The following is a 26,091-nucleotide window of genomic DNA, read 5'->3' on the forward strand; positions in this document are numbered from 1 at the left end:
ATGACAAGAGCCCGTTTCAGCAACGACTTCACGGCAGGATTTCGGCGACCCCCGGCGGCGGTTGGACCAATTGAAGGTATCTTCTTGATGCTCTCATCATAAGCTTCAAATTGGTAGCTAGAATGTGAATTATAATTGAGTAATTAGGAAGTTGCCATTGATGGAGCTAGGTTGTGTTTATGTTGAAATGGGATAGAGGTTGGACAAGTCCTTAGTCAATTGTCATTAGAATTGGGTTCTTAATGATTGTTAGAGGCTAAAGGTATGGTTAATTTGAATTAATTGACAAGATATTGAAAAATTCCAAATTTACAGTTTAGGCCATACGGGTTCATCCTGTATTCTACCAAATTAGGGTGGACGATGTTGATATTATCAAGCAGAAAGGGGTAAAAGGATTGTTATAGATTTTGTGAGTTTACCTGTTATTTTGATTGGAATTATTATACAAAAATTATAGTTAGCATGTGTATAGATTGATATATATATATATACACACATGTACGGTGAACATATGATGCATATATGTATGTATACACATGTACTGTGAACATATGATGCATATATGTATAAATATGTATTGTTAATGGGCATATTCATATATATATATATATATATATATGTATATGGAGATGTGTGATGTTATATGGAAATACATAATTATATATATGTGGATATATATGTGTGTGTGTGTGTGAATATATATATCTAGATATATATATATATATATATATATCTATGTACTTGTGTGCATCAAGACATTTATACATATGTATTTTATATCATTCAAAATTTTGAAGTATATCATATATGTTTTAAATTTTAAGAGATATTGTTATTTGATTTTAATGTGTTATTTTTATGTGATTTAAATATATTTGTTATATAGAATTTATTATATCATATGTGTTTAAAATTTAAGAAACTGCTATTTAAATTTATGATGCTAAGTTATGTTGATTTAGTATATATGTTGCCTTATATTTATATTTTGGGTTGTTAAATTATGTATATTTTGTGTTAATTAAATATTTAAAAAATGAATTTTATGTGTTGGATATTTAATTAAGTTATTATTGATGTTGAAGATGCCAAATTGTGTTGAATTGAATTATTGTGGAAGAGACTGATTTTATGAAATTATGATTTAAATTTTATTAAGTTTATTGTTGATTTAAATGTTGAAATTTTGATGCATAAATAATGCATTTATGTGATTTTAATACTATGTGAATTTCTATGTATCCTTTTATTATTGTTTTGGTATATTTGATAAAAGCATATGAATTGGATTATAATTTATCTATATTTAATATTTTATAATATTATGAAATTTATAGTTTTTTTAAAGATGGACCCCTACACGTACCAGTGTTCTGTGCTATATATGTGATTATGATAAGCGCGCAAGTTATAATGTCTCCCGTGAGTTGCCATTGGACCGAGGGCAGGTAAGTTTGATATTGGCCATAAGCCGCCCCTCTCCATGGCCGGGATGACAGTTTAAGCAGCGGCGCTGTCGGGACGCCGAAGCGACCGTATGCAAGTTTCGCTCTTTAACCTCGTGTCAGTCGGTGTTTGGGATGCTAGATACCTTCGGACACCACTGGTATATAGTATGGTGCATCAAGTATTTTTTATATGTTCGTACATATATTTGTATGTTATATTATTGATATTATACTATATATACCGCACCATACGGAGGCGGCGAACTAATGTGGTCCATGTAGAGCTAGCCTCATAGCCATGTTACCTACGAGTCCAGGGGATCGGACGGCCAATATAGGTAACCACCCTGGTTTGTATTCGTAGCAAAATGTCGGCGACAGCTGGAATCATGGATCACGTAGCATGTCAGAAGCTATCGTACGTATCTCCATTACGAGCGTGCATATTTCATTTTATGCCATGGAATTTAAGATATGATTTTATGTATTTATGTTATGTTATCTATTTGTGATTTAATTTCTTACTAATATTCTTAATCGATGTTATTATATTCTTATTACTATTAATTGTATTTGACTATTTATTTAATCATTATTGTCACTGTTATCGGGATTATTATTATTATTTATAATGATTATTTTTATTGTAATTCCAATTCCTATTATTATCATTATTATAATTATAGTCGTTATTATTGATTATTATTTTTATTTTTATTAACACTATTATGAGATCTTTAATTTTAATTTTGTTATTGTTTTTATTATTATTACTACCATATGGTACCTTCGGATAAGTATCATAGCCTACGGGCAAGAAATATAGCCATTGGTCAAGTATAATAGTCCTTGGACAAGTGGTAGCCTTTGGGTAGGTGAGATAGCTCTCAGGTAAGTTACATTAATATATGTATGGGAATATGATAGCCTTCAGGCAAGTTACATTAATATATGTATGGGAATATAATAGCCCTCAGGCAAGTTACATCAATACCATCATCATTAAAACGTTTGTTATAGTTTTCGATTGTTAATTGATATTGTTTTACCTTTCTTTCTATGTTACGTATTGGCCTATTTGTAAAACGATATTTAAAGTGTATTTGACATGTGTAGCACGAAGTGGGTGGTGTGGGCAGTCGAGAATCTTTGATGGTATATCTTAATTGGTTATTTACTAAATTAATTCCATTATATGCCTTTTATATAATTTGTTATCGAAGTGCCGCCAGTTGTGGAACTTAAATTGTAGTAATGTAGGAGAAATAAGATGGTATATATAGAAGTGTATTTTCAGTGCAGGAAAATTGTGGTAAGTCCAACCCTTAGGGGAGGTTCTGTCGGATTTTCCATTGGAGGATCCGGTAGGGTTTTCCTGGGTACAGGGCTTGTCTAGGGTTCCGGTGAGAAATTTTGGACGGGCCCTGACACCATTTTCCAAAGAAGAGAAACGTAATGTACTGGCAAATTTCCACTTTTAGGCCGTGGTGGTTACAACATGTACTAGTATAGCAATTATTAATTTGCAATGCAAATAATTTCTTTTTAGTTTATATAAAAAGAATATATACTGAGGGTGTGATCACCATTCCACCAAATCATCAAAGGGATATTTTATGCTAAGTTACAAAGTTGGTGGAGATAAGAGTATTTCTTTCCTTCCACAATGCAATACAAGCATCAATGGATTTTCTTATTCCAAGCCTCCTCGTTATCATCTTCTATCTTATACTACATAGAGGTGTAGCCAAAAGCAAAGTAGCTATAGCACCTGAAGCCAAAGGAGCATAGCCTATAATCGGTCACCTTCCACTGTTCCACATATAACATTGGGAGCCATGGCTGACAAGTATGGCCCACTCTTTACCATCCGCCTTGGAATGCACCGAGCCTTGATGGTAACTATGAGATGGCTAGGGAATGCTTTACCATCAATGATTTGCAAGTTTCGTCACGACCCAAACTAATCGCGACGAAGCACTTTGGTTACAACCACGCCGTGTTTGGTTTTGCACCTTATTGAACTTATTGGTGCAAAATCTGTAAAATAACCACCTTGCACTTGCTCTCCAATCGCCGGATTAAGCTTCCTAAACACATTCGGATCTCAGAAGTGGCAATCTTCTTGAAAGAGCTATATGGTTTTTGGATGGAGAAAAGAACCTCTTAGACCAAGTGTAACAGCCCAGACCACCCGCATACGATATTGTCCTCTTTGGGCCTGGGGAATCCTCTTACAATCCAGCCCTCAAGGTTTTAAAAGGTTTCGCAAGGAAAAGGTATCCACACCCACTTATAAGGAGTGTTTTGTTCCCCTTTCGAACCGATGTGGGACTTCACAATTCTCCCCCCTTGGGGCCCAGCGTCCTCGCTGGCACACCGATACGGGTACTAGCTCTGATACCAATTGTAACAGCCCAGACTACCCGCATGCGATATTGTCCTCTTTGGGTCTAGAGAATTCTCTTACAATCCAGCCCTCAAGGTTTTAAAAGGCCTTGTAAGGGAAAGGTATCCACACCCACTTATAAGGAGTGTTTTGTTCTCCTTTCCAACCAATGTGGGACTTCACACCAAGCTTTGGTGGAGATGAAACAATGGCTAGGTAACATGACTCTCAATGTGATCCTAAGAATGGTGGCTAGGAAGCGATACTCCATAAGGCCAGGGGATTTGGGAGGCCAAAAAGAATCATGGCAGATGCAGAAGGCAATCAGGGAATTCTTTTATTTGGTGGGCTTGTTTGTGCTGGGAGATGTGTAGGATTTTTAGAAAAAACAACACAACAAAACGAAAAGGAAAGAAAAGGAAGCTTGAATTGGTGTGGAAACTTATCTCATTCATTTCTTGACAAAAATATATAAACACCAGCTTACAACAGTAATTCACCTACTATTGTAGTAATCATACAGCCAAAATACAAGTCATACTTTGGCTACCTAATACAACAGTATTTTTACCAATAAGATAAAAGTACAATAACTAATTAACACAAAGTAACTTATGACAGAACCCGTCCCGAAAACTCTCCTAGGATCTTCCGGTTGGTCTCACCTAGTGAAGTTCCATCGAACAATCCTTAGGGAATATCCAATGGAAACTCATCTTAAAAGGTGGACAACGAACATATGCATTACTAATAATACCTCAATATATAAGTATAAATAAATCCACAACAGTACAAACTCCACAATTGACCTATTGTACCATAGGCCATAACTACACCCATAAGTAATATGATCTCTACTTAGTCCAATATTTAAATAAGAGCATTCTAAGAGTTGTTGACATGTTTAAAAGTACAAATAAGAAATAAACGATGTCCGGAAAGATAAAGGTCAAATAAAGAAAAGATAATACTGCTGCTGTCGTGGAAGGAAACGAAGTAACAAGAGGTGCACGAGGTAGATTGCTACTAACTACCTATACCTAGGGGAACGAATTTAAAATAAATAAAATGTGAGATTAATAAATCTCAATGAGTGGCATAGTATAATAGAAAAATATTAATTTATTTCCATAAAAAAATTTCTCTCAAGACCTCTCGTTCCGCTCTTTTGAAAAGTTTCCCTTTTAAAATCATTTCATAAAACCCAAACTTGTATCCCAAATTAATATCATAAAATCGATGCTCAAAAGTATCAAATGTACGATCATTGTAATATTATAAAATATCTTAAGCAATGTATAAATATTGAGCATAATATATAGTGGATGCAGTTCCACAAAATATTTATGAAAATACAGTAATAATCACAATATTTGAAAATCAACAATGTACTTAGAACGTATACAATGTACCATTTGATGTACCAAACTATAAACTGTGGGATACCCCCACCTCACGACCCTCAATATCCAAAAGGTATCATGGAACTAGTAAACCATCGAGAAGTACCCAACTTCACAATCCGTGGCAATAATATCCTGTGGGCCGAGCCCAACCTCATGGTACCATGGCAATAATAACTTGTGGGATAAACCCAACCTCACGGCCCGTGGCAATAATATCCTATGGGCTGAGCCCAACCTCATGGTCCGTGACAATAATATCCTGTGGGCTGAGCTCAACCTCTTGATACTGTGGCAAAAACCCAGCGCGCTGTAATATAATATAATATAATACTGATCCAAGATATTGGCATTACATGGTACATCAATTTAAAAATAACCGATACAGTGTCATTAAAATAATCTTGTAAGATCATTTATACTTTTTCCAATTGATACTGCATCCTAAATCATAATTTAATATTTAAATTCCACCGCTTATTCAAATATTTCAAAAACCTCAAATCATCATTCATACAAAAACCAGAAATACCACAGTAAAATATAATCATAATAAGCAGATTCTAAGCACCTAAAAATTTATAAAATATTTGAACATGCTTAAAATCATATAATTTTCAATATGCTTTCTCAATTCAATTATTTTCCAAAGTGATTTAAAACCTCAATTCAAATACCAAAATATTTAAATACCACAAGTTCATTCATGAACTCATTAGAATCACCAAACATTTAAAATATTGACAAAAGTCATATAAAATGATAACACATATAGGTAAAAGCAGATCCTCATATATCCATAAAATGAACATTCAAATCGAATGATAGGTATAAGGAAAATACTCAAACCATATATATATTATACTATATACCTAAAACATTTTTAAAATTATAACCACTCACAGTATTGTAAATGCTCACTCCTGCTCCTTTACAGGATCACCTCTATACTCAACTCGAGTGCCTGTAATATAATAAAATATTTCTCAGGCTCCAAATAACTAAACCAAAATCACATGTATGACCTAAATGTCTTACATTAACTTTTAGTACTATAAAATTACATAAATTGGACACCGAACTGTCCAGCCGCCGCTCGCCGTGAAATTTCAAGGCCAAGCTCGCCTTCAAGTGACCTTTCTATTGGCAGGTGCGTGTAAGTGGTGGTTGGCCGGAAATGGGCAAAATGGCGGTGACTCGGTTCGACGGTAAACTGGTCGAAATGACCCAGTTCGAACCCATGGGTCAGGGGGAGAGTATCTCAGGTTTTGGAGCTGAAATGGGTATTTTAGGCTTTGCTTTTTGTTTGGCACATTTACCAAGGCTTATATAGAGCCTAAACTCACTAACAAACAAAAACTGGGGACTGGTTTGGACACTGATATAAAACTTATGCTTAAAACTTCTCAGAACCATAACTTTTATCCGTAACTTAGAATTTGCTGTGCCACCAATCTATGAACTCGTATTGATGAGATCTACATAATGATACATCAGTCAAATCAAAAATATTGGCTATCAAAAAATTCAACATGGACCTACATATTGTTCACTTGGTCAAACTTAGTCAACCTGGTCAAACTTGTTTAATCACGTGTATTTTTTGTACAGGGTGTTACAACTTATGACAGCAACAAAAGTGACATTACACTAACACTCCTCCTTGGCACTTTTGCTGGAAACACTAAAATCATTTCTTAATGTTTCAAACCTGTCTCTTGATAAAGCTTTTGTCAAAATATCAATAAGCTGGACCTCGGACATGTAATGAACCAGCTTCACTTCACCATTTCTTTCAGCTTATAAACTTTGTCTTCCTTTCCTTGAAACAACAAAGCCTTCAGGTTGTTCAACATACACTTATTCTTACAAGTAACCATTTAGAAATGTAGATTTCACATCTAAATGGTAAACTTTCCCACCTTTTTGAACAATAAGAGCTAGTAGAAATCTGATTGTCTCATGCTTTACAACTGGTGCAAACGTATCTCCATAATTAATACCTGGTTGCTGCACATAACCCTTAACTACCAATCTTGCTTTATACTTGTTTATTGTACCATTTACATTGAGCTTGGTCCTAAAGACCCACTTCACTCCAATTGCCTTTTTGCTTTGAGGTTTGTTCACCAATTTCCAAGTTTTGTTTTTGTTTATCATGTTGATTTCAATTTCCATGGCCTCTCTCCATGTCTTAAGTTGATTTGCATCATAGAAAGTAATTGGATCACACAATGCTAGATTGCATCTCTCATGTACATTAGTCAAGACATCGGTTAAGGGTCTTATACCTCGAACATTGGTCAGGGGCCTTATACCTTGGACATCAGTAAGGGGTTTATACCTCGGACATCGGTCAAGGGTCTTATACCTCGGACATCAATCAAAAGTCTTATACGTCAAACATCGATTAAGGGTTTTATACCTCGGACATCAATCAAAGGTCTTATACGTCGGACATCGATCAAGGATCTTCTACCTCGGACATTGGTCAGGGGTCTTATACCTCAGACGTTGGTCAGGGGTCTTATACCTCAGAAGTTGGTCAGGGGTCTTATACCTCGGACATCGGTCAGGGGTCTTCTACCTCGGACATCGGTGAAGGGTCTTATACCTTGAATGCTTCTCTCGGATGCATCAGTCAAGGGTCTTGTATCTCGGATGCATCAGTCAAAGATCTTGTATCTCGGATGCTTCTCTTGGATGCATCAGTGAAGGATCTTGTACCTCGGATGCATCTCTCAGATACATCAGCGAAGGGTCTTGTACCTCGGATTCCAACAGTATCTTCATCATTTGAATCAGCCTCCTCCTAAATTTCACCATGTTCTTGGATAAAATTCTCTTCTGAGTCTTGAACTTCACTCTTTTCGCAATTCCATTCTACTACAAAGCTTTTATCTTTAATTCCAACATTTAAAATTTCACTTCCATGTTGATCGTATATTATACAAGACTTATCTTGAAAATTCAAGGAATATCCATTTTCAAGCATTTGCCCCACACTCAACAAGCTTTGATTAATTTCAAGTAGATATAATACATTTGAAATGAGTTTAGTACCTGTTGAAGTTTCCACAGCCACATCTCCTTTGCCTTAAACTTGAATAAAATCTTCATTTCCTATTTGTACCTTGGAAACAAAGCTTCTATGCAAGCTCTTGAAGAAATCAGCATCATGTGTCATATGTTGAGTACAACCACTATCCACCAATCAAGCTTCTTTGCTACCGTTAATAGTATAACATGTAGCAACAAATAACTTTTCCTCACTTTGCCATGCTTCATCAGCAACTTGTACCTGATGTGCGTGTTGTATTGTTTCTCCTTTGTTTTTGCAAACTTTTTCAACATGTCCAAGTTGTTTGCAAGCTCTACATTGAACATTAGGCCTAAACCAGCAATACTTTTTAGAATGGTTGTCTTTTTTGCAATGAGAGGACATCACAAACTTCTTTCTTTCACCCTTTCTGTTTGTACCAGCACCATATTGTCCTTTGTCATTACTTCCTCCACCTTGCTGCTTCCTTTGGTTATTGTTTGCTGGAGCCTTGCCTTTTGTAGTGCTAGAAAAGCACTTTCTAAAGTTTCTTCTTGTCTTATAGATCTTCTTTGTTCAGTTGCTTGTAATGCATTAACAAGCTCTGACAAAGGAATCTGATTGAGGTCTTTTGACTCTTCCAAGGATGAGATCTTTGCTTCTAACTTTTCTGGCAAGCTAACCAGCACTTTCTCCACCACTCATCTATCACTCAGCTCCTCTCCAAGAATTCTGATTTCGTTTACTACTTTCATGAGTCTGTCAATAAAGTCTTTTACCAACTCAGAATCCTTCATTCTCAAAGTTTCGAACTCCCTTCTTAAATTTAATACCTGCATCTGTCTTGTTCTTGCACTTTCCTGGAATTCTTCTTTCAGCTTGTCCCAGATCTATTTGGTTGTAGTGCAAGCCATAATTCTGGTGAACATTACATCTGAAACACCAGCATGTAAAGCAGATAAAGTCTTAAATTTGTTTGCAACCTCCTCACTATGTTGCTTTATTTGTGCAATAGTTGGATTTGCTGTCAAAGGGGGAGGATTTCTATCGGTCTCTACAACTTTTCATAAGTCAAAAGCTTAAAAGTTAGCTTTCATTTTTATAAACCACATGGCATAATTTTCTTTAGAAAATATAGGAGGTGATGGAGCAGAAAAATGAGTTGAAGCCATTTAAAAAAGATGGAAAGGTAGAAGGAAGGTTTCTGTATATATATATATATATTTTTGCTATTTCCCTCACAACCCCTCTAAGATTATAAAAGCTCTGATACCATTTGTAAGATTTTTAGACAAAAAACACAGCAAAACAAAAAGGAAAGAAAAGGAAGCTTGAATTGGTGTGGAAACTTATCTCATTCATTTCTGGACAAAAATATATAAACACCAGCTTACAACAGTAAATCACCTACTTTTCACCTACTATTACAATAATCATACCACCAAAATACAAGTCATACTTTGGCTACCTAATACAATAGTATTTTTACCAAAAAGTGTAAAGTACAGTAACTGATTATCACAAAGCAACTTATGACAGCAACAAAAGTGACATTACACTAACAAGATGTCATTCCTTTTCTTCGGTTTTTAGATTTAGGAGGATATGAGAGAGTCATGAAGAAAATTGCAAAAGAATTAGATGATACGCTTGATAAATCGCTGGAAGAGCATAAAAGAAAGAGAGAAAGAGGTACTGATCAACTCGTTAAGGAAGAACAAGACTTTATGGACGTGATGCTCTCTCTGCTTGAGGATTACTCAGACAGTGCAGGTTATGATGCCGATACAATCAATAAATCCACAACCTTGGTAAATGCGTATACTTTAGTGCTTTAAAATAAATGTCAATTGTTTGTTTTCCATAAAATAAATGTTAATTAAATTTTATCATTTGCATTTTGATTAATTGCATATTAAGTTCTTGAATTTAAAAAGTTCACATCTAATTTTTAATTTATAATTTATTTCACATTTGTTCAATTCTATATTGATTTCCAAATTAATTAAAGTTTAAAAATTGAAATAATTAATAGTTTTCTAAATTAGTTTTTCGTTTTCATCTTGTTTGTAAATTGAAAAATTAATCAATTTTTTAAAATTTTAATTTTTCAATTAATTTGGAAATTGAACTAATATAAAACAAATATCAAATTAAAAGTCTAATTATGAAAGTTTTAAATTCTAAAATCTAATGTGGAATTTGGCCAAAATATATGCAGATAATAAAGTGTAATTAACCCATAAAATAATATCCTAGAAAAAGGCAGATTTTGCAGAATTTGGTTGTAGGGGGGACTGAGACCACCATAATTACGGTAATGTGGGCTATATCTTTGTTGCTAAACAACCACCATGTTATGAAAAAGGCCAAAGATGAATTAGACTCACAGGTTGGCCGTGAAAGAGTTGTGGAAGAGTCCGATATCAACAAGCTGGTGTACCTACAAGCCATTGTTAAAGAGACACTACGTCTATACCCTGCAGCTCCACTCTCAGGCCCGCGTGAATTGATTCAAGACTGCAACATAGGGGGCTACCATATCACAAAGCGTACCAGACTTATCACCAACATATGGAAGATCCAAACTGATCCAAAAATATGGGAGGAGCCATTGGAGTTCAAGCCGAAGAGATTTTTGACCACCCACAAAGATGTCGGTTATAGGAGTTAGCTGCACTTTGAGTATATCCCATTTGGGAGTGGTAGAAGAGCGTGCCCTGGTGCTTCTTTTGGGCTGTAAATGGTAAATTTTTCGTTGGCTAGTTTTCTGCATGCTTTTGAAATATCCACTCCGTTAGATGCCCCAGTTGATATGACAAAAAGCTTTGTACTAACAAATATAAAAGCAACTCCACTTGAGGTTCTCATCAAGCCCAGCCTCACTGCCAAACTCTATCTGGATTGATAAAAGGTCCAAGTAAAATAATTAATGTGTATCTAAGAATCTCTATAAATAATTTCAGTACTTTTATTTTTATAAAAATAATTTCAGTATTTAAAAGGCTAGTAGAAGGCTGTCAGATTTATTAATTTTCATTTTATTCTTGTAAAGTGTAAGAGAATATTACAATAATGGAAACAAATGGATATTTCCAGCTTTTGCACGCCTCGATGCAGTTTTTTTTTTCTTTTTTCACAAAAGAAGTAATAGCACATCCTTCTACCTCTGTTCGTTATTACATATATGACTAGTGATACATTTGTTAGCGTATATTAAACAATGGATGGTATTAACTATGAGTGGTTGGTGGAGTTCTGCTATGCTTGTGGGAAAATAGGGCATGGCAAGAATTAGTGTCCGAGTCCTCTAGCAGCATCATGCTTCGAGGACGGCGATGAATACGGCCCATGGATTCGAGCGGAACCAAACGCTTACACGGTTGTTAGTGAGGGTGCTTACTTGCGATGGGGATAGTGCTGCAATTCACCCCAGCTAGGATGATCGAGTCCATAGTGTTGCCGTTGCAACTGAGTCAGAAGCCCAGGAGCGAGATGAGTCAACTCAACCGATTCCGAGTCTGGGGACTGGAATCGAGGCATTGCAGGAGCGAGGAAGAGAGCGCACACTTAAGCCTATCCCGGAAGGACAAGTGGCTCATCTCGAGTCCTTTTCTACTCGATAATCGTTACAGGAGTCTATGTCACATTAGTTTGCCCGAGACAACATCAATTGTTTTGAATTTTGAATTTGATAATAGGAGGGAAATCCTCCTACCCAATGACTCTACTATGTTAAATGAATCCTTAATGGACCTTTCTACCAAGGCCCAACCTCTGTAGTCTGAGTTCATCACACAACCTATGCAGTTAGCCCCTGGCCCATGAACTTCTGAGAACCAACAGGAGCCTACAGCAACAACTGGTAAAAGAAGAAGAGAGACTGGCAGATCTACTGCTATGGCCCGTCGAGCCCAACGAAAGCAGGGTATTAAAAATAATGCTGCAGATGATCTGATTATTGGGACCCCTCACCCAGGTAACTCGATCGACTCCCTCTCCACTTCTTGTTTGAATTCTGCTGTTGGCTTAAAGTGTGCTCAATCCCCCTCAAAACTTAAACTTAAGGACCTAGCTAGAAGGAATATGGTTTCTCATCTTTGGAAGAAGAACAATACTACTGCTAGACCTAGAACGGATTTGGACACCATTACGGCTGAGGAGGAGGGCCAAATCAAGCCCCCCCCCCCCCCCCCCTGACCATGAGTCTGGTGTCTTGGAACTGCCAGGAGTTGGGAAGAGCCAAGGCACTGCGGGGTTTGCAATGCCTTATCCAGAAATCTTCTCCACTGGGTTTGTTTTTAATCGAAACTAAAGTAGATGAGATAAGGATGCTGTCTGTTAGGACCCGTCCAAAATTTCTCACCGGAACCCTAAACAAGCCCTGATCCTAGAAAAACCCTACCGGACCCTCCAATGGAAAATTCGACAGAATCTCCCCTAAGGGTTGGACTTACCACAAATTTCTAGCACTGAAAACGCACTTCTATATTCATCCCCTTATTACTCCCACAATACTACAATTTGATTCCACAAATTTACAGCATTCCAAAATCACAGTAAATCAGTGCATAATTAATAACTAAATGTCCAATACAGTATACAGAGCATTATACAAATAAATATGGAATTAATACAATGTCAGGTAAAGAAGCAATACAAGATGAAGAGGAAAAAGGGAAGAAATGCTTCTTGGACTTTCAGCAATGAACTGAGACGTCGGGCTCGCCCCGGACAATCAACGTCTCTCAATCCTTGTACCTAGGGGAACGAAATTTAAAAATATGAGATGTTAATCATCTCAGTGAGTGACCCTATCTACTGTACACCTTTAATATTAATAATATAACAAATAAAGGAATTTAATTAATCAATACCAAACAATTTAAATAAATAAATAATAATAAACATTTAAAAGTAATAATTTCTCTCAAAACCCTCACTATTCACTCCGTCGGAAATGTTCCCCTTTTTAAAACATTCTCGCAAAACCCGTTATTCTTATGCCCAAAAATCAAGGAATCGTTACTTTAATAAATAATGATTAAATAATCCAAATATAAATAAAATGTAATAAATAATTTTAGAACACTTTAGGGTTTGAAATTTCTATCCGAAAATTTATACTTGACGCACCACACCATATACCAGTGATGCCCTCCAATACCCAGCGTCCCAAGCACCGACTGGCGGGGAGGTTAAAGAGATAAACTTGCATACAGCGCTTCGGCGTCCCGACAGCGCCGCTGCTAAAACCGTCATCCTGGCCACGGAGGGGGGCGGCTATGGCCAATATCAAACTTGCCTACCCTCGGTCCAATGGCAACTCACGGGAGACATAATAACTTGCGCGCTAATCCACATATACAGCCAGAACACCAATACTGTATGAGTGCTTCTAAAACCAATTAAATTTTTTTTTATTACAGTACCGATTTTCCAAAAATCACCGTGGGAATTATACCATTTTTCAAATTCACCATCCCATATTTTCCTTTAACATTTCCGATACAAAACCATCGATAACAATATACAAATAATTTTTCTCGTATCACAAAGTCCATCAAATAAAATTCCACGGGCATAATTATCAAATTTGAAACCACTAATTTAAACAAATATTTTCCTTAAAATATTTAAACCAATCATGCCCAAAAATAATATAAAAATTCAGATACAATTAATTAATGAAAATACCTTGCTCATGCGTAATAATACAATTAAATTACAATAATAATAATAATCGGAAATTTCTTAATAACCCAAAATTTCATTTAGCATCAACAAGCATATATACATACTTATAAAATAATATTTTTGCACAATTATAATTAAATTTCCACCACATGAGCATAATTCTAAATACCAAATTAACACCAAATAAACATAATTAATCACCCCAAAATAGTTTTAAAGGTGGGTCACTCACCTGGAGCACGCAATTAAACCAAGATCTTTTATGAGATCAATTCCACGACGCACCCGTGCTCCTAGAACAACAACATTATACAACTCAAATAAATTAATATTTTATTCGGATAAATAATACCCGGTACCTGGAAGTTAAACACAAACGTTAACCAAAATTGACGAGTAATATACCGAAACGAAGCTTATGGAACGAGGATCGCATTACCGACCTCCATTGACCCCAATTCCGCCGGTGGTGGCCAGAATTTGGCCGGAAAGCTTCGGCCGGTCTTGATCTCTTCGTATCTCGCAAATCAACAGGAGTTGAGTTAATCGGAGCTCAGAATCGGAATTAGAGGGTCCAAATTAATGGGAAAGGACCGGTTGCATGACCGGTGGCTGCCGGAAAATGGGCAACCCAGTAACACACCGACCGCCGACGTTGGAGGCCGATCCCAGTGCGTCTGCTGGCCATTCAGCCGGAGATTTGGCCGCCGGTGTCGCCCAGCTGCGGGCTTTCACATCGGCTGGCACGTGGATCCTTCCGGTGGCCAGAAAATGTGCAGCAGGGAGAGAGGTATATCGACGGGAAGGAGAAAATGAAGAAAGAAGGAGAAGAAGGAAGAAGAAGAAGAAGAAAGAAAGAAAGGAGGGGCCCGTGGCCCTTTTTTCCCACGTGGGGGAAAGAAAAAAAGAAAAAAAGAAAAGGAAGGAAAAAGAAAATAAAATAAAATAATTAAATAATATTATTGTATAAAATAACAATAATAAAATAATATGGTATTAAGCATGGTTGACATATAGCATCTCATCATGGTGACACATGGTCACATTTATTAAGTCACACGTTGCACATTGTTACACTTTTAAAAAATAATATTAAAATAATACGGTATTTTAAAACTTTGCAGGTCCATAACTTTTTAACCAGATATCCAATTTAAGCGTGCCGCTAGTCTATGAACTCGTATCAACTAGTACTTCACAACCATGCATGAGTCAAAGCTCAACTTTGCATGAATAAAAAGTCAACTCCGGCACCACTTGGACAGTTTGGATCTCAACTTGTTTTCCTCATAACTTTCAAATCGTAGCTCCGTTTTCGACGTGCTACTAGTCTACGAACTCGTGCCAATGTGTACTTCGTAATGGGGGCCTGTAGCTCAGAGGATTAGAGCACGTGGCTACGAACCACGGTGTCGGGGGTTCGAATCCCTCCTCGCCCACAACTGGCCAAAAAGGGAAGGACCTTTCCCTTTGGGGGTAGGAAAATCATGATCGGGATTGCGGATACCTCAGTCAACCTAGAATTGCATCCGAGTCAAAAAATCAACTTTTGACCCCTTCGGTCAACGATCAAAGTCAACGGTCAACCTCGGTCAAAGTTGGAAAATTTTCGTTGTACTTTGGGACGGGGTGTTACACTGTCTATTGCTAGGAGTTTACCTTTTGACAAGTCTTTGGTTGTTGAGGCCAACAGTAGAGCAGGGGGTTTGGCCCTTCTATGGAATTCGAGCTTGGGCTGGATGGTTATTTATAAATAGAATTGGATCATTGGAGTTCACTTTGTCTTCCACACAAGAGTTGTTTGCACATGCTGGTTCTATTATTGTCCAGCTAAAAGAACATTGAGGCCATTTTTCTGGTCTGAATTATCTACGGTGATTCGTTCGGGCAGTAATGCTTGGTGTTGTATAGGGGACTTCAACGACGTGGTTTGCCAGGTTGAAAAATGGGAGGTTGACGAGTATCCAGCAAATCTCACTTCCATCTCCGATCATTTTTATCTGATATGGGGGCTCTGGACCTTGGCTTTGTGGGTCTTCGTTCACTTGGTGCAATAAGAAAGGGGGAAATGCCAATATCAGGGAGAGACTTGATCGAGTCTTGGTTAGTTTGGATTGGCACCTTCTTTTCCCACAAGCTGGCATTGTACATTTACACCCCGCTGGTTCTGATCATATTCCTATCAAGCTTACTCTACACCAAGATCACCCCTATACCCCAAGACCCTTTTGTTTCTTCGAATCTTGGACGAGGGATCCCTTTTACGCTCAAGTTATTCGGACGACTTAGCTAGGTAGTTCCAGCACCTGCGGTCGCATCTCTATCTGTACCAAGATTTTGAACATAGCAAAGGCTCTGAAAACTTATAATCATGAGAGTTTCGGTTTTTGCAACATCCAAATCCTAGAACTTGAGAACCAGCTGGCCTAAATTTTCAATAGTTACCCGTTGGTAGACAATCTTCATCTTCAATAAGATGTTCAGGCAGATATTGACAAATGGAGGTTGCGTCTAGAACTTATTTGGCATTACTAGAGAAGTTTGGCTCCAGGCCGGAGACCAAAATACCAAATTCTTTCATGCATCTACAGTAGCATTCGAAAAGTGGAATTTCATCACGGCTATACTAGATGACAGTGGGGTTTGGTTAAAGTCTCGCTCTGCTATTGGTCATTTTTTCACTAACAAGTTCAATGACGTTTTTCATGCTAAACCTGTGGAGTAGTGCAACTGTTTGCATGAATATATTCATATGGGTATAACAGAAGCTGACGTGGCCCCTATGGAAGCTATCCCCACAGCAGCTGAAATTTTGAATGTGGTGAAGAGCATGCATCCCACCAAAGCTCCTAGGCCCGATGGGATGCCTACTCTTTTCTATCAATGGTTTTGGGATATCATAGGTCCCAAGGTGACGCATATGATCCAACATGCCTTCACGCATGCCACTCTACCACCAGCTTCGAACCGAACCTTTCTGGTGTTGATTCTAAAATCCTTTCAAGCCTCACACTTTAACAATTTCAGACCCATAAGCCTTTACAATACCATCTGCAAAATCTTGTCAAAGCTGTTAGCCGAACGAATTCGATTGATTCTAGATAAACTAGTATCCCCTCACCAATCAGCGTTTATCCCAGGAAGATGGATCGCTGAAAATACGATTATTGTTAATGAAATTGTACACACGATGAAGAGAAAAAGGAAGAAAGGGTTCGACTTAGTTGGGTTCAAAATTGACTTAATGAAGGCGTACGACCGAGTGGACTGGGGAGTACTCACTCGATTTCTTTCCCACTTTGGCTTCCCTCATGAACTTATTGATTTAATTACTCGCTGTATTTCGACAGATTTGATGCACCTCATGCTTAATGGTAGTGTTTTCGAAAAGGTGGAGATGGAGCGCGGATTAAGGCAAGAAGATCCTTTATCCCCGTATTTGTTTATTCTATACTCGGAGCTGCTTTCGCGAATGCTATTGCATTTGGAATCGATGGGAAGAATTCATGGCATTAAACTTAGCCAAACTAGCCCTGCGAGATCTCATCTACTCTTTGCCGATGACATTCTTCTGTTCTGTCGGGCGTCTCCAGATTAGGTGCACGAGGTGTTTCACTGCCTTCACCAATATTGTAGTTGAACCAGTCAAAAAATTAATTATTCCAAATCTGGCTGCTTTTTCTCCACTAACACTCACAGCAGTTTGAAATCCGATATCAAGAAGCTATGTGGTTTAAATAAGCTACCTCGAGACACTAAATATTTGGGCAATCCTTTGTTCTTGACCAAAAACCATTCCACTGATTTTGAGGAGCTTAAGCATAGAGTGGAAACTAGGCTTCAAGGCTGGAAAGCCAAATTGCTCTCCCAAGCTGGCAAGTTTACTCTTACTAAATCGGTTATTAGTGCAATCCCCTTATATGCTATGGCTACGGTCAAATTACCGGATCGATGGTGCAAGGACATTGAAAGGAAGGTGAGTAATTTCATTTGGCATGGAAGTCAACCTGGGAGGTTCTACACACCAGTCTCATGGAATAAACTCTACCAACCGAAAAATACAGGAGGCCTAGGATTGAGGAGGCTTAAGGACATGAATCTCGCTCTTCTCAGCAAATTAGGTTGGCACCTTACTATTGCTTCGGGACGAATGTGGACACAAGCATTGAAGGCCAAATACTTTAATGGGATTTCTTTCTTGCGCTGTGAAAAGAAAATGCATGTGTCTTGAACTTGGCGTAGTATTTTACAGGCTTGGAAGTTGGTGCTTAATGGGCTTTGTTTTTCGATGGACAAGGGTGACAAAATCAGTATTTGGGAGGATCCCTAGATACCTCTCAATCCTCAGTTTAAGCCTAATCCCCTTAGCATGAGAAGTCATGAATGTGACACGGTGAATACCTTAAAGCTTCCAAACGGTGCCTGAAATCTGGAGAAACCGCACCTTCTGTTTGACTCTCCCACGGTTTCTAATATCTTAAGACTTCCTTCTACAAATAGCTATTTGGAAGACAAACTAGTCTGGATAGGCACTTATAATGGCGGCTTTACAGTCAAATCGACCTACAAGATAGCTTATTGGAAGGAGTTTTCAGAATCTCACTAGTGGAAGCGTCTTTGGCCATCAAAGATCCACGTCAGATTAAAAATTTTCTTGTGGAAGCTAGCAAACTATGGTCTTTCCACTGCTTTCGACCTGCTCTCTCTGAATATTTTGGTGGATTCCACTCAATGTGTGCATGGGTGCAGTAGTACCGAGTCTAAGAACCACCTTTTCTTCCATTGTCATGTGGCCGGGGCTCTCTGGTTTGCAATGCCCTGTAGCATTCGATGGGAAGGTTTTGTTAATCTATCCTTGGAAGAGAAACTGGCTCTTATTGTTGAGCCGGGTAGAACCTTGCCAGTTCACAATAACGACTAGGAGAAGTTTTTATTATATAGAGCCCTTCTCTTAGACCAGCTGTGAAAGATTAGGAATTGTACTCTTTTCGATGGTAAAATGTTCTCATTACAGAGCACCCCGGCTCTCCTGAATTCTTGGTATAGTGAGGCTTTGACTCTTCTCACTAGGAGAGACTCGAGCTCGTCTGCTCCTTTACGTCAAGAGCTCGCCCGATGCCACGTGCCTCCTCAGTTTGTTAGACTTAATACCGATGTAGCTATCCAGGCCGATGCAAGCATCGTGGGTATAATAGCACGTACGTACGATGGAAAAGTTATCAACATGTGGGCCGTTCCTTTCCAGTCCAACAACCCCGAGCTTGCTGAGGCTTTTAGTATCCTTCAAGGGTTGGTTAAAGCTCAGGAGGAGGGCTGGACTCATATTTGGTGTGAGTCTGATGCTAGAAATATCATTCTCAATCTCAACGCAAATGACGGGTCTGATCTTCATTGGATGGCAGAAGGTGTTTTCTCAGATATTTTACAGTTGAAGTCTTGCTTCAATGAAGTTATTTTTTGATGGGCCCCAAGGAAATCTAATTTTCTGGCTCATTTTGTCTGTAATTGGTGCATTAGAAATGATGTTTCAAGAACGTATCAAGTGTTTACCTAATGCCTTTTTGGCTTTGGCTTCCCAGGAGCGTGGTTCTTAAACCACCTCACTTTTGTCTGCTTTTGTATGTTTGACTAGGTTTTGGTCTTATTAACACGTTTGATTTAGCCCAAAAAAAAAAATCTGAGTTTGACATAAAGTAGCATGAATACCAAGGCACCGAAAATCTGCTAGGCCCACCTTTTATCCAATGTACATGGGGGAAAATTTTCTAGTACTCCCGGAGACTCAACATTATTGCCTCACATTAATTAATACGTATCTTATTATTCCATGTCAGCAATGTTTGCTGTTTTCTTCATTTCATGCCATTTGTTCCTTTACTTTTCTACTGCTTTTTACTCTCTCTCTCTCTCTCTCTCTCTCTCTCATCGTTTTCTCCGTTCCTTCTTATGGGTTTTATTATCTATCCTTGTTTTTTTGGTTGAGTTTCTTTGTTTTATTTTACAAATTGAACATGTTTAAAAAATAAATTCAAGCTGGTATAACAAAATCAGCATAAGTGATAAATTAAATCCTCAAACACAATTCAGATCTCAAAATTGTTATTAATTGAAATTCAAAACTTTTACGGTAGTAAAATTAGATATAGTGTCTCAAACATAAACTAACCCATATTCTTTTTTCTCTAATTTCAGAACCTTATTTTGCATAAGTTTATGTGAAAATAATTAAAAAATTATTTTTTTGGATAAAATCATTTTTCTTTTTATCCAAAATCATTTTTTTCCTTCTATCTTTTGCTTTTCTTTTCTCTTTTTTTTTTTTTTTGTCCCTCCATTTTTGCTTCGAAAGCTTACAACTTTTGTTTTTTGGTTCTTTCTAAAACATTGTTTCCTTTTTCTTTATTTTCTTTGCCAGGGAAAGTTGGAATAGCCCAATAATACCCCATGAGGCTTCCGGGGGCTAAAAGCCCAGTAATGAATAATGAGGTGTTTGAACTGGCGAGGAATATATGCAATGAATAACTGATGAAGATATAACAGTTAACTGATAAAGTGAATTTTATAAAAAAAAATTAAAATATATACATCCATATACGTATTTTTTTTGGTGATTGGGACTCGAACTAAGAAAATAAAATTGAACAATTTTTTCCTTTTTTTTTTTTTTTGAAAGTAAGATCCAGATTCGATTTAGAAGAAATAGAAGTAACATCAGTAGATAAATAATCCGAGAAGGGGTCAAATGTTGACTTTTTGCTCTTGATGGAATTTCACATTGACCAAGGTACCGTTACGAAGTACACGTTGTCACGAGTCCATAGACTAGTAGCACGTCAAAAACGGAGCTACGGTTTGAAAGTTATGAGCAAAACAAGTTAAGGTCTGAACTGTCCAAGGGGTGCCGGAGTTGACTTTTTGCTCATGCAAAGTTGAGCTTTGAGTCATGCATGGTTATGAAGTACTCGTCGATATGAGTTCATGGACTAGCGGCACGTCCGATTTGGACATGTGGTTTAAAAGTTGCGGAACTGTGAAGTTTTTCCGAGACAGCATTTACTATTCATGGATCTGTATGGGTGTGAACAGTGGTGCCACGTGTCAAAAAAGTGGACTCACCCGTGAGTGCACAGTGGCACCCGCGGGTGTTTTGACTGGCTGAGAAGGGGAAGGAGGAGAGAGAGAGCTAGAGAGCGAAACCCAACCGGCCAACTACCGTTCACCCATTTCTGGCCACCAGCATAGTACACGCACCACCCTAGCTTGAAGCCCAGCTGAAAACCGGTCGGCCAGCCAAAAATCACGGCCAACCGACTGCCGACGCGCTCGGATCGAGACTTTTTTCTGTGGCGGCATCGATTACTTCAAACCCAGATTTCTCCCTATTCCGACCTCCGTTTGCCTCACCGCTGGTTCCTTTGAGTCACCCATTCCCCGATCTACTCTTCCACCAAAAATCACGGCTAGTGGCCACCGGACTCGCCGCCAGCGGTTGTGGATTCCAGTGACCACGGTGGCTCGTTGGGAAATCGACTTTCATGCGAGTTTCCAGTTGCACCGCCCATCCTATCCCACTAATTCCAACCCTCTGAACCCAAATCCAGTGTCCACTTTCCTCAATTCTTAACGGATTGTGAGAATCGAAGGTCTAAAATCCATGAGCTTTCCGATGAGATTTCGCCCATCTCGGGTTCGATCTCCGGGAAGTAAGACTAGATTCATAAGCCTCGTTTCACAAGCTTCGATTCGGTATATTACTCTCAAATTTTGGTTAACGTTTGTGTTAAACCCCCCGGGTACCGGGTATTATTTACCCGAATAAAATATTAATTTATTTGAGTTGTGTAATATTGTTGCTCTAGGAGCACGTGTGCGTCGTGGAATTGATCCCATTGAGGATCTTGGGTTAATTGCGTGCTCGAGGTTAGTGACCCACCTTCAAATTAATTTCGGGAATAAAATTTGTGAATATTTTGTATTAATTGAATATTTGAAATTGATATTCTATGTGATAAATATTAGTAGATTTATATTTGGAAATTTGATGCTCAATTGAGTGAATCAAAATATTTATATATTAAGAAATATTTTGATCTAAAAAATTTTATGAAATTGAAATTGAAATTATTAATTATTATATTAATTTGTTGGAATATTTCATAATTGAATATTTCAAAAATATGCTTATGTGCTCAATATTATGAGAATTTCTATCTAGAATTGTATTGATAATTTATAATGTTTTTAATATATGTTTTGGTGCCAAAAGAATATATTTGGGAATTTAAAAAAATTGTGGTTTTGATTTATTTTAATCATTGCTATGGTTATTATTCAATTATTGTGCACAATTATATGAATTAATTATATATGGAATTTATATGGTTTTCATATTACTTATTTAAATTGATTTTTGAGAATTTGAGAAAAATATGGATTTAAATTATTATGTTTTAAAAAATATTTATGCATTGAAATATTAATGGCTTGACCTTATGCCATTGAAAAATTTTTATATTCAAATTGATGGATTTGAATTTGATAGATTTTAAAGTGATGGATTTATGATGAGGATTAAAGAAAAATGTGGGAATGTGAGTTTGAAAAATGGTATAATTCCTACGGTGAATTTTGAAAAAAATTGCATATTTTAATAATAAATTTGGTTATCTGTTTTAGATGCACTCATACAGTACTGGTATTTTGTACTGTATATGTGAATGAGCGCGCAAGTTATAATGTCTCCCATGAGTTGCCATCGGACCGAGGATAGGCAAGTTTTATATAGTGCACATAAGCCGCCCCCTTCCATGGCCGGGTTGACGGTTTAAGCAGCGGCGCTGTCAGGACTCCGAAGCGACTGTATGCAAGTTTCTCTCTTTAACCTCCCGCCAGATGGTGCTCGGGACACTGGGTATCGTAGGGCATCACTGGTATATAGTGTGGTGTGTCAAGTATTATTTTTCTGAAATAAATTTCAAATCTTAAAATTTTAAAGCCGTATTTAAATTAAATGTATTTAATTTGTTTTATCATCTATTTCCAATTAGTCTTTTCTAAAATGTATTTATTTATATTTTATGTCACTTATTTTAAATTAATATTTTTAAAATGCAACTTATCATAAAAATATTATATAGATTGGTTGAATATTTCAAAATGAATATTATAGTATTTTTCTACCACTTATTTTACAGGATTGTTTGTAATTATTTAAATTATATTTTTGATACTGTTTATTTTGATTTATTAAATCAAATTTTATGAATTATATATTGAATTTTTCCTTTATGTTATATTTCTTTAATGCAAGTATTCTAAATTTATTTTATTATATTTCATTACATTTTATTCGTATTTGGATTATTTAATTATTTATTAGATTAATTATTCCTTGATTTTTGGGGCATAAAAAATTGGGTTTTGCGAAAATGTTTTAAAAGGAGAACCTTTCCAACGGAGTAAATGGTGAGGGTTTTGAGAGAAAATATTACTTTCAATTAATTTTTATTTATTTACTTATTTATTCTTAATTAATCAAATGTGTTATAATTATCGTTACTATTATAATTGTACAGTAGATAGGGTCACTCATTGAGATGATTAGCATCTCATATTTCTAAATTTCGTTCCCCTAGGTGCAAGGATTGGGAGACGTTGATCTTCCGAGGCGAGCCCGACGTCTCAGTTCATTGCCGAAAGTCCAAGAAGCATTTCCTCCCTTTTTCCTCTTTATCTTGTATTGCTTTTTTATCTGTCATTATATTAAAGTCATATTTATTTGTATAATGCTCTATATACAGATTTGACAGATATTTGTTTAATTGCTTACTGATTCCCTGTTATTATTTTGGAGTGCTGTAAATTTGTGGAAATAAATTATAGTAAGATGGGAGGAATAAGGTGATGTTTATAGAAGTGTATTTTCAATGCAAAAAATTTGTAGTAAATCCAACCCTTAAGGGAGGTTCTGCCGGATTTTCCATTGGAAGGTCCGATAGGGTCTTCCTGATATCAGAACTTATCTAGAATTCCAATGAAAAATTTCAAACAGGTCCTGACACCCTCTTCTTCCTGAGCTCAAGTGGCAGAGGGATTGAGTCTTAGGGGGGGGGGGGGTCCTGACACCCTCTTCTACATGAGCTCAAGTGGCAGAGGGATTGAGTCTTAGGGGGGGGGGGGGGGAGGGGAGCCTGGGCCCAGCCACACTAGCCAAAAAAAAATAAATAAATAACAGGATCAAAATTAAATAAACCATTTTTGGGTAAATTTAGCATGAGCCACTTTATTAATGAATGTAACCCCATTAATAGACCAATAACGCGCGTCAGTCGCAAAGACAGAGTCAAGAAAACCACGCCCCATTAGCAAACTTCATACCTTCAATAACTGCCACAAGCTCAGTAGCCAATGGATATAACGTTTCAGAGAAACTTTTTGACATAGCCGCCATCAGATCACCCGACCCTGACTATCAATTCCGATTAATAACAATGCCAAAACCCTCACTATTAACCCACCTGCAAAATAATCTAACGGTAAGTATGAAAATGCACTGCCCACTGCAACCACAGCGGAGTACGGACTTGCGGTTTATGGAGTCAAAGAAGAGAACGACTAACGGATTTGGGTTCGCGTAGCCAGCTAAAATTTGGCGAGGAAAAGGAGAAACAAAAAACAAGGGGCTTTGGATGGATAATGGTCTAGTTAGTTGAAAACAGTGAAATGTTTTTAGAAAATGATTTTTTTTGGCACGACCCGCACACTACAAGCGGTGCACACATTGAGAATTAATTTGCTTTCCAACCATCCGCACTAGCCAAAGGCTCTGTGGTGTGCTGTAAAAAGTTTAATTTGTTGCGACTGCATATTTATTTACAACACAATGGTAGATAAACCATTGTCAGAATCTACGGAAATTACAGAAACACATGAAGTCTTCTGTTTCAATCATGTAGGTGTCATTTGGTAGTTTGCTTTTGGCGAATAGTCATTTCTAGTTGTTAGTTTTAGTTTTTGATAGAATTTTAAGAAATGATTGGGAAATTAGAATATAAATGGCTCTTGGTTTAATTGATGAATGGGAAATGATGACTAATGAGCAAGGGGTATTTGTGTTTAATATGTTTTTGATTTAATTAGTAAGGCAAGGCTATACGTATGGGAGACAATTTGCATTGGGTACGAAGGAGGAGATAGGTTAATGGCTAGTAGTGGAGTAGGCTAACACTGATGGAGGATAGTAACTGATGGTTGATTAGACAACTTCTATTGGGTACGAAGGAGGAGACAATTTTTTTTTTTTTTTTTTCTGTTTTTCTTTTATCGGAATTTTAAAAACTTTGGCAGATAAAGCATCTATTCTAGTGGTAGTGTTTCATTAAGATAGTAGGCACATTTTATATGCAGAATGAATGAAGAAATAAAATAGCAATTCCATATTTCTATGTTTGATACATTTTGAAATAAAAGGAATAGTTATTCTAAGGAAATAGATAATCTTATATTTAAAAGAATAGCTATTTCTTTTTAAAATTTCAAAATTATTATTTCCATATTCTTATTTAAATAATTATTAAATATATCTATATTACATTTATAATATAGTTAAATTTATAGTGTTTATAAAATTTAAAAAATACATAAATAAATATAAAAGTTAATTTTTTTTAATTGATTTTAACCATATTGTGTTTAAATAATTTTTTTTAATTGATTTTAACCATATTGTGTTATTTATAAAGGTTAAACTTTAAATTTAATTTTTTATTGTTGTCAAACATATAAATAGAAATTATTATTTTATTTTTTTTATTCCTATGAATAATTATTGTCATTTTAGTATAAATACCAATTTACATGATCAAAGAATTTTTTTTGAATCATTGTCTCAGCCAAAAAAAAAAGAGTCTTGGGAATCATTTATCGATAAGAATAGCGATTAGAAGCTTTTTTTTTCCCCCGTTTTTTTTTTTACTTTTCCCGAACGAAGAAATAGGTAGACAATAGGCATAAGAGAAATCCTGGTCCAACATATCATTGTTCTAAAAGAACGTTGATATTCATTAAAATTAAAAAATAAATAAAATAACGTTGGGGAAGCTGTACTTTAAG

General features: G+C 36.7%; 1 non-coding gene and 1 pseudogene across 1 annotated transcript; both read left to right on the forward strand.

Moving 5' to 3' along the window:
• LOC107420323 (cytochrome P450 CYP82D47-like) lies at nucleotides 1-11,191 on the forward strand (annotated as a pseudogene).
• A 4,154-nt stretch (nucleotides 11,192-15,345) lies between these two features.
• Nucleotides 15,346-15,419, forward strand: TRNAR-ACG (transfer RNA arginine (anticodon ACG)). The gene has a single exon. It is a non-coding gene; the product is annotated as a tRNA-Arg (tRNA).
• The last annotated feature ends 10,672 nt before the right edge of the window (nucleotides 15,420-26,091 follow it).

The sequence above is a fragment of the Ziziphus jujuba genome, chromosome 5 (genome assembly GCF_031755915.1).
Source record: "Ziziphus jujuba cultivar Dongzao chromosome 5, ASM3175591v1".
NCBI lineage: Eukaryota > Viridiplantae > Streptophyta > Magnoliopsida > Rosales > Rhamnaceae > Ziziphus > Ziziphus jujuba.